The sequence below is a fragment of the Brachyhypopomus gauderio genome, unplaced genomic scaffold (assembly GCF_052324685.1).
Source record: "Brachyhypopomus gauderio isolate BG-103 unplaced genomic scaffold, BGAUD_0.2 sc51, whole genome shotgun sequence".
NCBI lineage: Eukaryota > Metazoa > Chordata > Actinopteri > Gymnotiformes > Hypopomidae > Brachyhypopomus > Brachyhypopomus gauderio.
Genome location: NW_027506876.1, coordinates 2,117,586 through 2,130,360, shown reverse-complemented (window position 1 = coordinate 2,130,360; position 12,775 = coordinate 2,117,586).

Sequence of the window (12,775 nt, the reverse complement as noted above, 5' to 3'; positions counted from 1 at the left end):
TGAAAAAGACCTATGTTTCAGTGCCAAAGCCTTTGCATCAGGAGGTAAAGGACTATCTGGAAGACCTGTTAAGCCGAGGATGGATTTCCGAATCAAGGTCGTCATATTCTTCGCCAATTGTCTGTGTCCGGAAAAAATCAGGTGAACTGAGGCTGTGCTGCGACTACAGAGAGCTTAACAGAAAATCAGTACCAGACAGGCATCCAATCCCAAAGATCCAAGATATGTTGGATTCTCTACATGGCAGCTCCTGGTTCTCTGTCCTTGACCAAGGCAAAGCCTATCACCAGGGCTTCCTCGACCCAGAAAGCCGCCCCCTCACAGCATTCATTACTCCTTGGGGCTTGTACCAGTGGAACCGCATACCATTTGGCCTGAGTTCGGCCCCAGCGGAGTTTCAAAGGAGCATGGAGGAGGGTCTAAAGGGTCTTAGGGACGTTAACTGTCAGCCCTATTTAGATGACAATTTGGTACACTCCCCATTTGGTACACTCCCCGAGAAGTGCTACAGAGATACCAAAAACATGGTGTCAAGCTCACCCCACACAAATGTGATGTCTTTAAGCGTCAAGTTAGATTTCTGGGACGCATGGTGTCAGAACAGGGTTATACTATGGATCCAGCTGAAATAGCCCCAGTACAAGCACTGAAAGAGAAACCACCAACCACTGTAGGGGAGCTGAGCCGAGTCCTAGGTTTTCTCTCATATTACAGATCATACATCCCTGACTTTTCAAAAATAGCCAAGCCACTGTATCAACTCTTGACTCTACCCACAGACAAAACAGCACCACCTGTGACTAAAATAAGAGGAAAGCGGGTGAATACAAAACAAAAGGGGCGACCACCACCAAACACGACCATTATTTGGACAGACAGCCATCAAGAAGCTTTAAATAAACTTACAGACAGTCTGACAGAGCCACCTATTCTAGGGTACCCTGATTTTACACAGCCCTTCATACTCCACTGTGATGCTTCACAAGAAGGCCTAGGGGCAGTATTGTACCAGCACCAGGCAGGCAAAATGAGGGTGATTGCATATGGATCACGCACACTGACACCCCCAGAAAAAAACTACCATATGCATTCTGGAAAACTGGAATTCCTAGGCTTGAAATGGGCAATATGTGAGCGCTTCCGAGACTACCTTTATTATGCCCCACATTTTGTTGTGTACACAGACAACAACCCCTTGACCTATGTCCTCACAACAGCAAAACTAAATGCCACTGGACATCGCTGGGTTGGTGAACTGGCTGACTTTAACTTCACAATCAGATACAGGCCAGGCAAGAAGAATGCTGATGCTGATGGCCTGTCCAGGTTACCACTTGACATCAGCCAATACATGACATAGTGCACAGTTGAGGTGAAACAAGATGTGATAAAGGCTGCTGCAGACAGCGTTTTGTTACAGAAAGGCCCTGGGAGCTACATTTTCAGTCAGAATGGCATCCATTTAGTGCAGGACAGTACGTCATCCCCAGCTGGAAAAACCCTGTCTCCAGAGGAAATCAGGGTGAGTCAAGAACGTGATGCTGTGATTGGGCCTGTACTACATTACAAAATTAGTGAGTATCTGCCCAAAGTCCAAGCAGTCAAAAATGAGCCACCCAATGTGAAAGTTCTGCTGAGACAGTGGAGCAGACTTTACGTGAATGATGATGGGGTCCTCTACAGGCGAGTGAATGGCAGAGACCAGCTTGTCCTTCCTAAAGAACACCATGATATGGTATTTAGAGAACTTCATAAAGAAATGGGACACTTGGGTACGGAAAGAACACTGGGATTTAATAAGAGACAGATTTTATTGGCCCGGAATGCAACATGACGTTGAACATTTTGTGATGCATGCCTGTGAATGCCTTAAGAGAAAACGTCCCAACAGGGCCCATAAAGCCCCACTGACCTCTATCACTACCACTTACCCTTTTGAGTTGGTATCCATAGACTTTCTTCACCTAGAGACATGCAAACATGGATACGAATACATCTTGGTAGTGATGGATCATTTTACCCGCTTTGCAAAAGCATATGCCACAACAAACAAGTCAGCAAAGACGGTGGTGGATAAAGTGTTTGGTGATTTTGCCCTGAACTTTGGCTTCTCACAGAGAATCCATCATGACATGGGTTGTGAATTTGAAAATCAGTTGTTTTCCCAGCTCCAGAAGGTCTGCGGGCTACGTGGCTCCCACACGACACCATACCACCCACAGGGGAACGGACAAGTTGAGCGCTTCAACAGAACCCTCCTCTCCATGCTCAGGACTCTCACCAACAATGAAAAGGCAGACTGGAAACAATCACTTGCAAAGGTAGTACATGCCTACAATTGCACTCGGAGTGAAGCCACAGGGTTCTCGCCATATTATTTGTTGTTTGGCCGCACCCCCAGACTCCCAATCGACATAATGTTTAACTTACTAAGTGATAACCACCATGTAAGTTATGAGGAGTATGTGCAAAAATGGCAATCTCAAATGAAAGAAGCCTATGCAATAGCAGCAGCAGCAGCACAGAAGGAGTCGTCAAGGGGCAAGTATTACTATGACCGAAAGGCACATGGGGTCCAGCTGTATCCCGGCAACAGGGTGTTGCTACGCAATTTCAAGGAGAGAGGAGGACCGGGAAAACTCCGTTCATATTGGGAGGATGCGCTGTATGTGGTTGTCAGCCAGAAGACTCCAGACAGCCCAGTTTATGAAATTAAGTCGGAACAGGGAGGGAAGAGCCCTGTTCACAGGAACCTGCTCCTTCCCTGTGATAGCTTGCCTCTAGAAAGAATAGAGAAACCATCAAACAAGCAGAAGGGAAAGACAGCAACAAGGAACAAGAAGAAACGACAGCCATTACAAGAGGATACAGAAACAGACAGTGAGGAAGAAGGTGCCCTAGTGTGGGAGTCCCCATGTCTCGATATCTGTGAAAATAACAGACCTCATCCCACTGCAGAGGCTGAGACCCATGAGCTGGAGGAATCCCAAGCAGTGGTCAATCAACCTGTGGAGCAAAGTATGGTGGATTATGGACAGCACGAACAAGACCAAGAGCAGTGCAGTGAGCATCCCTCTGAGGAAGAACAGCTCCACCAGAGAGATGGAGACTCAGACACAGAGGAACACCGTACACTCCGACCCCACTCATACCCACCGAGAGAGCGCCGGCGGCCTCGTGTCTTCACCTACGACCAGCTAGGACAGCCAACCACCAGAGAGGCAGGTATAGGCTGTGCCAAGGTGAGTGTCCCACCTGCATGCTCCCAGAGACTATGGAGACCGTGGACAACCAACATTACACAGACAGTTTGCTGAAGGCTGAACGACCGCATAACTTAAGTCAACGAGTTAACAAACAAAAAAAAAGCAAAAACAAAACTGAGATAAACAAGACAGAACGGACATGCTGAAAAGATCATCAAGAGGAGAATAACACAAATAAGAGTGTCTAATTGAAAAAAAGATCTTTGGTAGTGGTAACAGACAACATGAAAATGTGAGCCAATGATGCGCCTGGTTACCGCGGTTCAAGAATACACTGTGAGGTGAAATTGTTTATTTCGCTGGGGAAATATGGTGGTTATTTCGCACACGAGGGTTGAGCAGTAAAAGACAGATGACAACTAAATAAAGTGTAACACTGCTCACAGAGGGTGGGAAACCCGCTATGGCTACTCAATGGATACTGTTGTGGGTATTAGTAATGGAAAAAAAGAAAAAAATTTGATGAGTCATTTTTTTTCTTTTTCTTTATTAAGCAGGGGAGGGTGTGGCACCCAGGACATGAATGTTGGGAAAGTACATCCCCCTATAAGTTTTCATTTTATTGAGGCTGAAGTTTTGTTCACTTTCCGGTTTTAATGTTCAGATGTGGCACCGAAAGAGTGTAGTTTGAAGTGAAGGGAACCTGTTAAGTTATATTTGCTAAAATGCTAACCGACGTCAGTTACTGATGCTGTTACCGTGTAGTAGTAAGCACGTTTTCAACCCCTTTCGGGCATTTCTTGTTAATGTTTAGACCTGTTTCCTTATATTTTAATGGTGCTAAAGTTGATGACTGTAATAGACACAAGCTGAGACGTATAGTCAATAGATGAATAGCGCTAACGTTGTACTGTGCTGTGTTGTATTAAACAGAATAAAGCAGTCTTGAACACGTCATTCAGCGGCCCCGTGTGACGTGTGTAACAGAAACATAGCATACGCAATGTTTTTGTGCGTACGCACCGTTCGTACATGAGGTCCCAGCTCTAGATATAGTAGCTCCACTCAAATATAAAAAGACTTGATCTAAAAAACTCGCTCCGTGGTACACTGACCAAACTAGAAACTTAAAACAAATAGCACGTAAATTAGAGCGTAAATGGCGATCTACTAAGTTGGAAGTATTCTACTGTGCCTGGAAGGATAGCATTATTGACTACAAACGGGCACTCGCTAAAGCACGCTCAGCATACCTAGCCTCACTGATAGAGAAAAATAAAAACAATCCTAGATTTCTTTTTAATACTATTTCCAAACTTACAAAAAATCAAGCAGGCGCAGAACCTCAGATTCCAGTAAACCTCACTAGTAATGTATTTGGGTCATTATCATTATAAAGTGCCTTTCAAGGTCCTAGTCAGAATCACACATTTATTTTCAATTTAATGTAAAATAATGATGTTTTGAGTTTTTATTACAAATGTATAATCATTAACACATATATCTATACTATATTTACCATCTTGGAGTTATTTTTTATTAATTTGTACTATTTTCTTTGTGATGCTGGGCGGCGGTAGACGGGCGAGACACAGAGTCCTTGTTGCGACAGACGTCAATTTTATTTGCACACATGGATTGCGCAATAGTGCACGATAAACACTCAAACATACAACGTGACGTGCAGACTTAGACAACGACGAGCACAAGACACTGTGCGAACGCACATTAAATAGACAGACCACATCAACCCCACGTGATGACGAGACGAGCCACAGGTGAGACGGATAATTACAAGACACACCTGCACCTACGGAGATACACTGACGCAGACAACGTTAACACACGCCCCAAAGGAAGGGTTCGGGGACCGTAGCGTGACAGACGCCCCCACCAAGGGCACTACCCGTCCCGGGGTGCCAACAGGACCGAGTGCCCCGAACCCACGTCGATGGGCGGATCCGAAGCGCCCAGTCCTGCGTCTGGGAGATGCCCGCCCTCAGTGGAGAGTCCGCCACGAACAGCTTAGAACACCCTCCCTGGGAAGACGGGGGAAAATACACATTTAACGGGACGTTTACGAACATACACACAGGGACACTTACACACAGAGGAACAAACGGGAAAAAGGGATTTGGTAGACACACGGGCAGACTTACAAACACTGGCACGCACACACACGAAACAGGCGCCAGACTACGCGATAAGGGGAGAGAGATCGGGAGCTGCAGGTGCTGCAGCGGTCAGCCGGGTGCAGCGCGGCTGGCGGACGCGCCGGGTGCAGCGCGGCTGGCGGACGCGCCCCCCAGCTGGCCGTATGGTACGCCCACCTCGCTCCGCGACCGTCCTCTGAAGTCGACCGCGGGCTCTTCCACCTCCATCTCGGTCGCCTCGCTGCCCCGGCTCCAACTCATAGGCTGCCACCCCGGGAGCAGTCCATCCTCTCTCCTCCGGTGCGATCTGAGGACGGGGTCCACCTCCCCTTCACAGTCCCAGCAGAACACTCAGAGGGGGGCGGACTGCTCTCGTCCTCTGAGTAGAGTTCGCTGTCCGTGCACTCCGAGACGCCCGAGTGCACGGATGGAGGACGGTCTTCCTCCTCGTACTCCTCCTCTTCCTCACCGTACCCTACGGCAGGTGCGGAGTACTCCGACGGAGGGTAATCCTCCTCCTCTTCTTCACCATAGTTAACGGTGGAGGCGTCGCAAACCGACGGAGGGTAATCCTCCTCCTCTTCCTCACCGTAGTTTACAGTGGAGGCGTCGCATATCGACGGAGGGTAGGCATCTTCCCCCTCTTCACCCTCACCGTAGTATATGGTGGGGGCGGAACAAACTGAAGGAGCCTGGTCTTCCTCTTCCTCCTCCTCGCCTTCCGAGCCCTCATCTGCGAACTCGCCCTCTGGGGTTTTCTCGGTGGCGTAGAGCTCCACTGAGCCCACCCGTATCGGCGAGAGTTCCCTGGTGGGAGGGGGATGTCGCTCCCTCCACATCCGTACCGCTGACTGGCGGAACTCCTCTGCCAAGTCGGGATCCTCGGTCTCCCGTGCCGCGCACAGCATGTACGCGCATACCGGATCCAGTTTCAGCTGCTCGGGAGTCGGCGTGGTGGTGTTGCGCTGGTCTGAAGAAGAGGCATGGCGTCGCTTGCTAGGACGCTGGTCCCTCTTTGGCCTGGTGGCGTAGCCTGGCATGCTTGGGGTGTCTTTTGTCGGCTCGTCGTTCTGTGACGCTGGGCGGCGGCAGACGGACGAGACACAGAGTCCTTGTTGCGACAGACGTCACTTTTATTTGCACACGTGGATTGCGCAACAACGCACGATAAACACTCAAACATACAACGCGACGTGCAGACTTAGACAACGACGAGCACAAGACACTGCGCGAACACACATTAAATAGACAGACCACATCAACCCCACGTGATGACGAGACGAGCCACAGGTGAGACGGATAATTACAAGACACACCCGCACCCACGGAGATACACTGACGCAGACGAGTAGACGCAGACGTTAACACACACCCCAAAGGAAGGGTTCGTGGACCGTAGTGTGACATTCTTTAAGTGTGTGTAAGCGATTTTGCCATGTCCCTCTCACAATAGTGGGAGCAACTATGAGTATAATAAGTCATTAAATTAAACAAAATAAATTTTTTTTATTGACAAGAACTTTCATAAATGGGTAATTCTAGTAGTTTCCAACAGATATTTAATATAAATATTAAGTATTTAATACATGTCCCTCAAATCAGTGTCCACCCTGTCATTATGTTGTAACTGGCCCTTTAATGCGGTAGCTGATGTCATCTGTGATGGCTCACACATATGACCCCTTATCAGTAAGTATTTACACCTTAATTTCACAATTTTCTTCATATTGTTTTTCTTGTTGCAAGATGTCGCGCTTAACATGTCCACCCTGTCATGGGGAAATAATTAAAAATATTATTTTTCAAAATTTTTTAATTGTCATATTTATTTTGAGGTCACCTTCACTACTGCTAACTCTGCTAGCTGAGAGGCCCCCATGTGCTTAGCAATTGCTAATTTTAGCTGAAAATGTCCACCCTATCGTTGTCCACCCTGTCATTAATACTTCCCTGATAGGGTGGACATGATGCATGACAGGGGGGACAGGTGGATAGTTTTTTGACAATAATGACAATAATAACATAATAAAATAACATTATACACACCTCTTGTTAACAATAACAATTGAAGTCAGACTGCTGGTTTAAGGGTGTCCTGTATCTGTTTTAGTTATGAGTCAAAGAGGAGCTGAAATAGCAAAACGCTACCGGGAGCGCCGTGAGGCTGACCCTGACAGAAGAAGACAGTATCTTGAAAAAGAGAGGGCCAGGTGGAAGAAGGACAGATACTAGAAAGAAAAAGGGGATTGATGAGCTGAGTGAGCGAGAGAAGAGGGCAAAAAGAAAGAAGTGGATAGAGGCAAAAAAAGCAGCCAGAGCAAAGTCCAGGGCCATAGTTTTGCTTTTGTCAGAGACACCACCCAGCACTCCTGAAACTCAGCCCGAGCCAGGGCCCTCCAGGTTAGAAGTTGTTAAGTTAGGAAGAGATTAAGTATTTTTCATTACATCTCAAATATAATGAGAGGAAGGTGGGAGGGGAGAGTACAGAAGGGAACAGGTGCAGAGATGGAAACCTGGCTCCTTGGCCAATGCTGCGTGCGGGCAACTTGTGTGAACATTTGCCCAAGAGTGGGTGTAAGGCACATTAACTCTTAGTTCTCTCTAGTTTTGTGCCCCCTATGTTTTACAGCACATACATATTTAAAGCCCAATACCTCATGCTCTCACATACAGGTCATACATCCTCCAGGTATACCAGGCATACCTCCTCCCCACCATACACATAGTTTATATTGCCCAACACGTAGTACATTTCTGCCGACATTTTCTTTCGGAAAGTTTTAGCAATTCTGCAATTTAACCACTATAGCACCCCCCCGAAAGGTAATGAGAACAAGGAATGAAAGTGAGAATAGAGGAGGGAGAAAGGTATGTACAGAAAGGTAAAGTCATGATATAAAAAAATTATATGTTTAAAGAAAATCATTATAATTATCTTTTTGTTTTCCAGACAATGACGCAGAGGGGAAAGTAAATTAGCAAATTAAGATCTCTGAATTAGAGGCAATCCTGGCAAAGGAGAGAGCAAAAGCGCAGAAATACAAAAAGAGATATCAGAGGGCTAAGAAAGAAGGAGCTTCCACTACGTCACCACGTACAGCTGTAAAAGCTTTGTTGGGCTGTCAGAAGGTGAGGTCTCCTGTCAAAAAGGCTCTACATTTTCATGCTGCTTTAGTGGAAGATATCCGATCCAAATACAAAAAATTAAAAGCAAATAAGCAAAAGCAGCTGATCACTAAAGTTGTCACTGGAAACAAGCTCCAAAGCTATGCCAGGTCAGCTTTTGGGTACTCGAAGAAGAGAGCCATACATCCTCCTGACAATCTCACCTACAACGGTAGAAGAAGAAGTGTCTATCAAATGCAGTTAAGAAACAACATTACATCTTTTTTCCTGCGAGATGACGTCAGCCGAATGACAACCAGTAGCAAGCAAACCATTACACTGCGAAAGAAAAAGATACAGAAGAGGTTGTTAACTGATACAAGAAAAAATTTGTATCAGAAATTCATAATTGTCTGATAATATCATAATTGTCTGATAACCCTGGAAATGTGTCTTACACCACATTTTGCCGCTGCAAACCATTTTGGGTGGTAAGCCCTTCCCCCTCTGACCAGGATTCATGTTTATGCAAGAAACATGAGAACTTGCTATTCATGACGGATGCTTTACAGAGCTGCGGGGTGCTGCATCACCGAGATATTGAACAACTGGCTCAGGAAACCATGTGTGATTCCAAAGCGAAGGCCTGTGCATATGGGGAGTGCAGGGAATGCCTTTATACATGTCAGCCAATGCTGCGACATCCTGGACAAAATGGTGTCACTTTTTGCCAATGGACAACTGAGAAAATAGAGAGAGATAACAAAAGTTCCACAATTACAGTCAAGAAGGTGTTGGAAATGTCAGAGGATGAACTAAGCACACAGTTCCACAACAGCCTTTTCCATTTCAGGCGCCATATTTTTAACATCAAATGGCAGTATGACGTTTACCGTAAGATTAGAAACAACCTCAGGAGCACTGAGTGTCTCATACATATTCAGTGAAAACTACTCCTGCAAATACCACAAGGAAATACAGTCTGTTTCACTGGAACCCGAGTTCGAGAGTGGAGAGTCCGGAGAGGAGGATAATCCCCCCCCTCCATGTACTCGGAGGAGCAGAGCGAGGGCAAGGCCAGCTGATTCCCCCCATGTCTGCAGCTCCTCGGACGTCGGAGGAGGTCAGCCCCCTGTCTTTGTTGTGATCTACGCCAACGGTGTACTACGGGGAGGGCGAAGAGGAAGCCAGCCCCACTCTGTCCGTCCACTTGACCCTCACAGAGCACCACGGTGTGGAAGAGGAAGAGGTCAGCCCTCCTCCTTCCATTTACTCGGCCCCTACCGAGTATTATGGTGAGGAGGAGGAAGACGTCAGCCCCCCTTCATCTGTTTACTCGGCCCCCACCGAGTTTTACGGGGAAGAAGAGCAAGTCAGCCTTCCTCCATCCATTTACTCAGAGTCCACCGAGTATTACGGGGAGGAGGAAGACGTCAGCCCCCCTCCGTTCGTTTGCTCGCCCCCCTCTGAGCACAACAGCGAGAGCGAGGAAGTAGACAGTGCCTCTGTGTACTCGGAGGTGACTGTACAGTCCGAGAAGGGGTGCCTGAGAGGAGAGGGCGTTCCTCGTGCCCCCTCGAAGGAGAGCACTATGGACTGTTCACGCTGCCCGACCACCGAGAAACCAATGTCGCTGGGTCAGGGCGGCTTCAAGGGAGAGGAGGAGTTGGAGACCTCGAAGGGGCGAGGCAGCGCTGTCCCAGGGAGCGCCAGTGGGCATTGGCACAGCCCGTGGCCCAACGTGGGGGTTAGGGGTGCTCTTGGAGGCGTCGCGGAAGATAACCAGCGAGAAGTGAAGAGCAAGCCCTCCGGTAGCGCCCAGAAAGGCGACCAAAGCGCCTCGAGGGAAGCAATGGAGCGCGCGTTCTTCGAGGGCACCAAGCAGTTCAGCGCGTGAAACGGTCCCGAGGACCGGAGGGACTCAGCCGCCTGTCTTGCCGCTACTAGCGCTCTGGCAAGCAGCCAGAATGATTTTGTGGCTGCGTGTGCCTATCGGTGTGTCTATCCCAATGTTTCTCCCAAACCCCCTTTTCCCTCTTGTGCCTTTTGTATTGAATGTGCCTGTGTCTGTGCTTGTAACTGTGCCCGTGTTCAACGTATTTTCCCCTGTCTTCCCAGGGAAGGCGGTTCCCACCATCGGGGGACACGGCTCTCGGGGGCTTGTGGTTCCGGCGGCTCCAGACCTGCCCGTCGGTGTAGGTTCGGGGCTTTCCAGCTTCGCGGGATGCTCCGAGAGTAGCAAGCCCATGGTGGGGGGTTCTGTCATGGTTCAGCTACAGACCCCTCCTTGTGGGTGTGTTGTTACGTTATCTGCGACTAGTTATGTCCATGTTTGTAGTTTCGTGGGTGTGGGTCGTTTGTGAGCGTGTTCATTGGTCTCACCTGTGCCTTGTCTCATGATCACTTGGGAATGTGTTCCACACCTATTTAATGTGTGTTCGCGCAATGCCTCAGGTGGGCGGGGCCCGTGATCCGTCTCACCTGAGGGTCGTTTGTTTGTCTATATGTGTTTTGTCTTTGTACCAGTTGACCGCTGGTCATTATATCCTTAATTTGGATCCACCTCAGGGGTTTTGGTTTGTGCACTTTCTTCTCCATTAAATCATCATTTTTCCCTGAGACTTGGCGTGATCGCTTCCATTTTATTTTGCACTCCCTGCCCGTCACAGAATGACCAGCCACTTTCGGAAGCCACCAATATCCTTTTCTTTCTCCTTCGTTCGTGGTCATGTCTCATAGTAAGTGTTTGTCTGCGTGGTGTTTGTTTGTTGTATGTAGTTGAAGAGCCCTGCTGTGCTTATATGTTGTGTGTGTGGCATGGCAGTGACCAGGGCAGTTGATCCCGGTAAGGCTCTTCATGTCGAGGGATTGTCTTCTTGTCACAAGTGTGTGTGAACGGGCGTGTGGATCAGTGTGCGTTACTCGCTTGTGTTTTATGTTGAGTGTTCTATGTGAGACGCGGGTGCCGCTCGTCACTGTCGCCTCGCTCCCTGTTCGTCTTGTGTTTTGTGTGGGGAGCCACTGCGAACCGGAGCGGCGCGTCACTATTTATGTGTAGAGCGCACATGTGTGGGTCCCGTCCGTATGCTGTTTGCAGTTTTTTGTTTGTCTTTTCGTGTTTGTTTTGTCCTGGCATGCTTGTGTATTGTTTTATGTAATTCCATGCATGCTCCTCCCCTTAAATATGTGTTGGGGGGACCGTTGGTGGTCCCGTGCCATGCTAAGAGAGGCCCTGACCAGGAACGTGGGGGGTTCTCCTGAGCTGTAGGATGCTCCCTGCTGAGAAGGACACCCTTCCCCCATGGTAGGGGGATCAGGGTAAGTGCGCGCATGTGTTTTGTGTGGGTGTGTGTTTGTGTCTGTTATGTGCAGGTGCTTCTCCCTGGCGGTGGATCGTGGACCTTGTGAGGGTTTTTACCTGGCAGGAGCCCCCTTATGTTGTGGGGTGAACTGAGCCTGGTCTTAAAGAGCCCCTCCCTATAGGGCTGGGGCCCCCGGATGTTTGGGGACCATGGGGCTCCAGTCTGAAGAGCTCCTGCTGACGACGGAGATCCTCCCTCCTGCCCGGAGTGACCAGGAGGCCCTTGAGACTGCTCCCCAGCCCGCAACGGGGGTGCTCTGGGCCTCGGTCTCTGGCGCTCCTGGGTTGGGTGGAGGAGTCCACCTTGTGATGGGAGGCCCTGGAGGGGCTGACTCCCCAGGAGGCTGGGGTGACTAGATATGATGGCTCTAGTGCCTTTCCTGGAGAAGGCTTTGAAGATAATTTGCCTGAATACGAACAGTTTGGACATATCCAAAACGTGTAGCAGAGAAGGCCCTTTCGAGTCTATGCTGGACTTGATCTTATCTACTATGTTCTACTTCAGCTCTCTGTTGGCCTGAATAATGATCTTGTTTAAGTAAAACGACCCTATTGATCTTCAATCACTATATAAGAGAAATGTGCCATCACAAACTGCAGAAATTTTAGGGTTTATCAGGATGTTTTGTACAATTTGGTAACCTTTCTTAACCTTTGTTGAGAAGATGCAAACTGACATTGCTATAATAATAATAATAATAATAATAATAATAATGAATAATAATAATAAATATAGCCACAAGCGGCAATTGGCGGGTTCACACACCAATCGGCTTCTTGGCCTCAATAGGCCAAAAGGAAGCCCAATAGGTCCTTTAGACCCAAAAGTGAATAGAAGCTGTTTGAGTGGAAAAAATGCATAAATAATTCAATGTGAAAAAACATTCAATTCAACTGAGGCACTAAAGGCCCAAAAGGTTCAAAATAAATTGTATTGGCAAAATGATTTA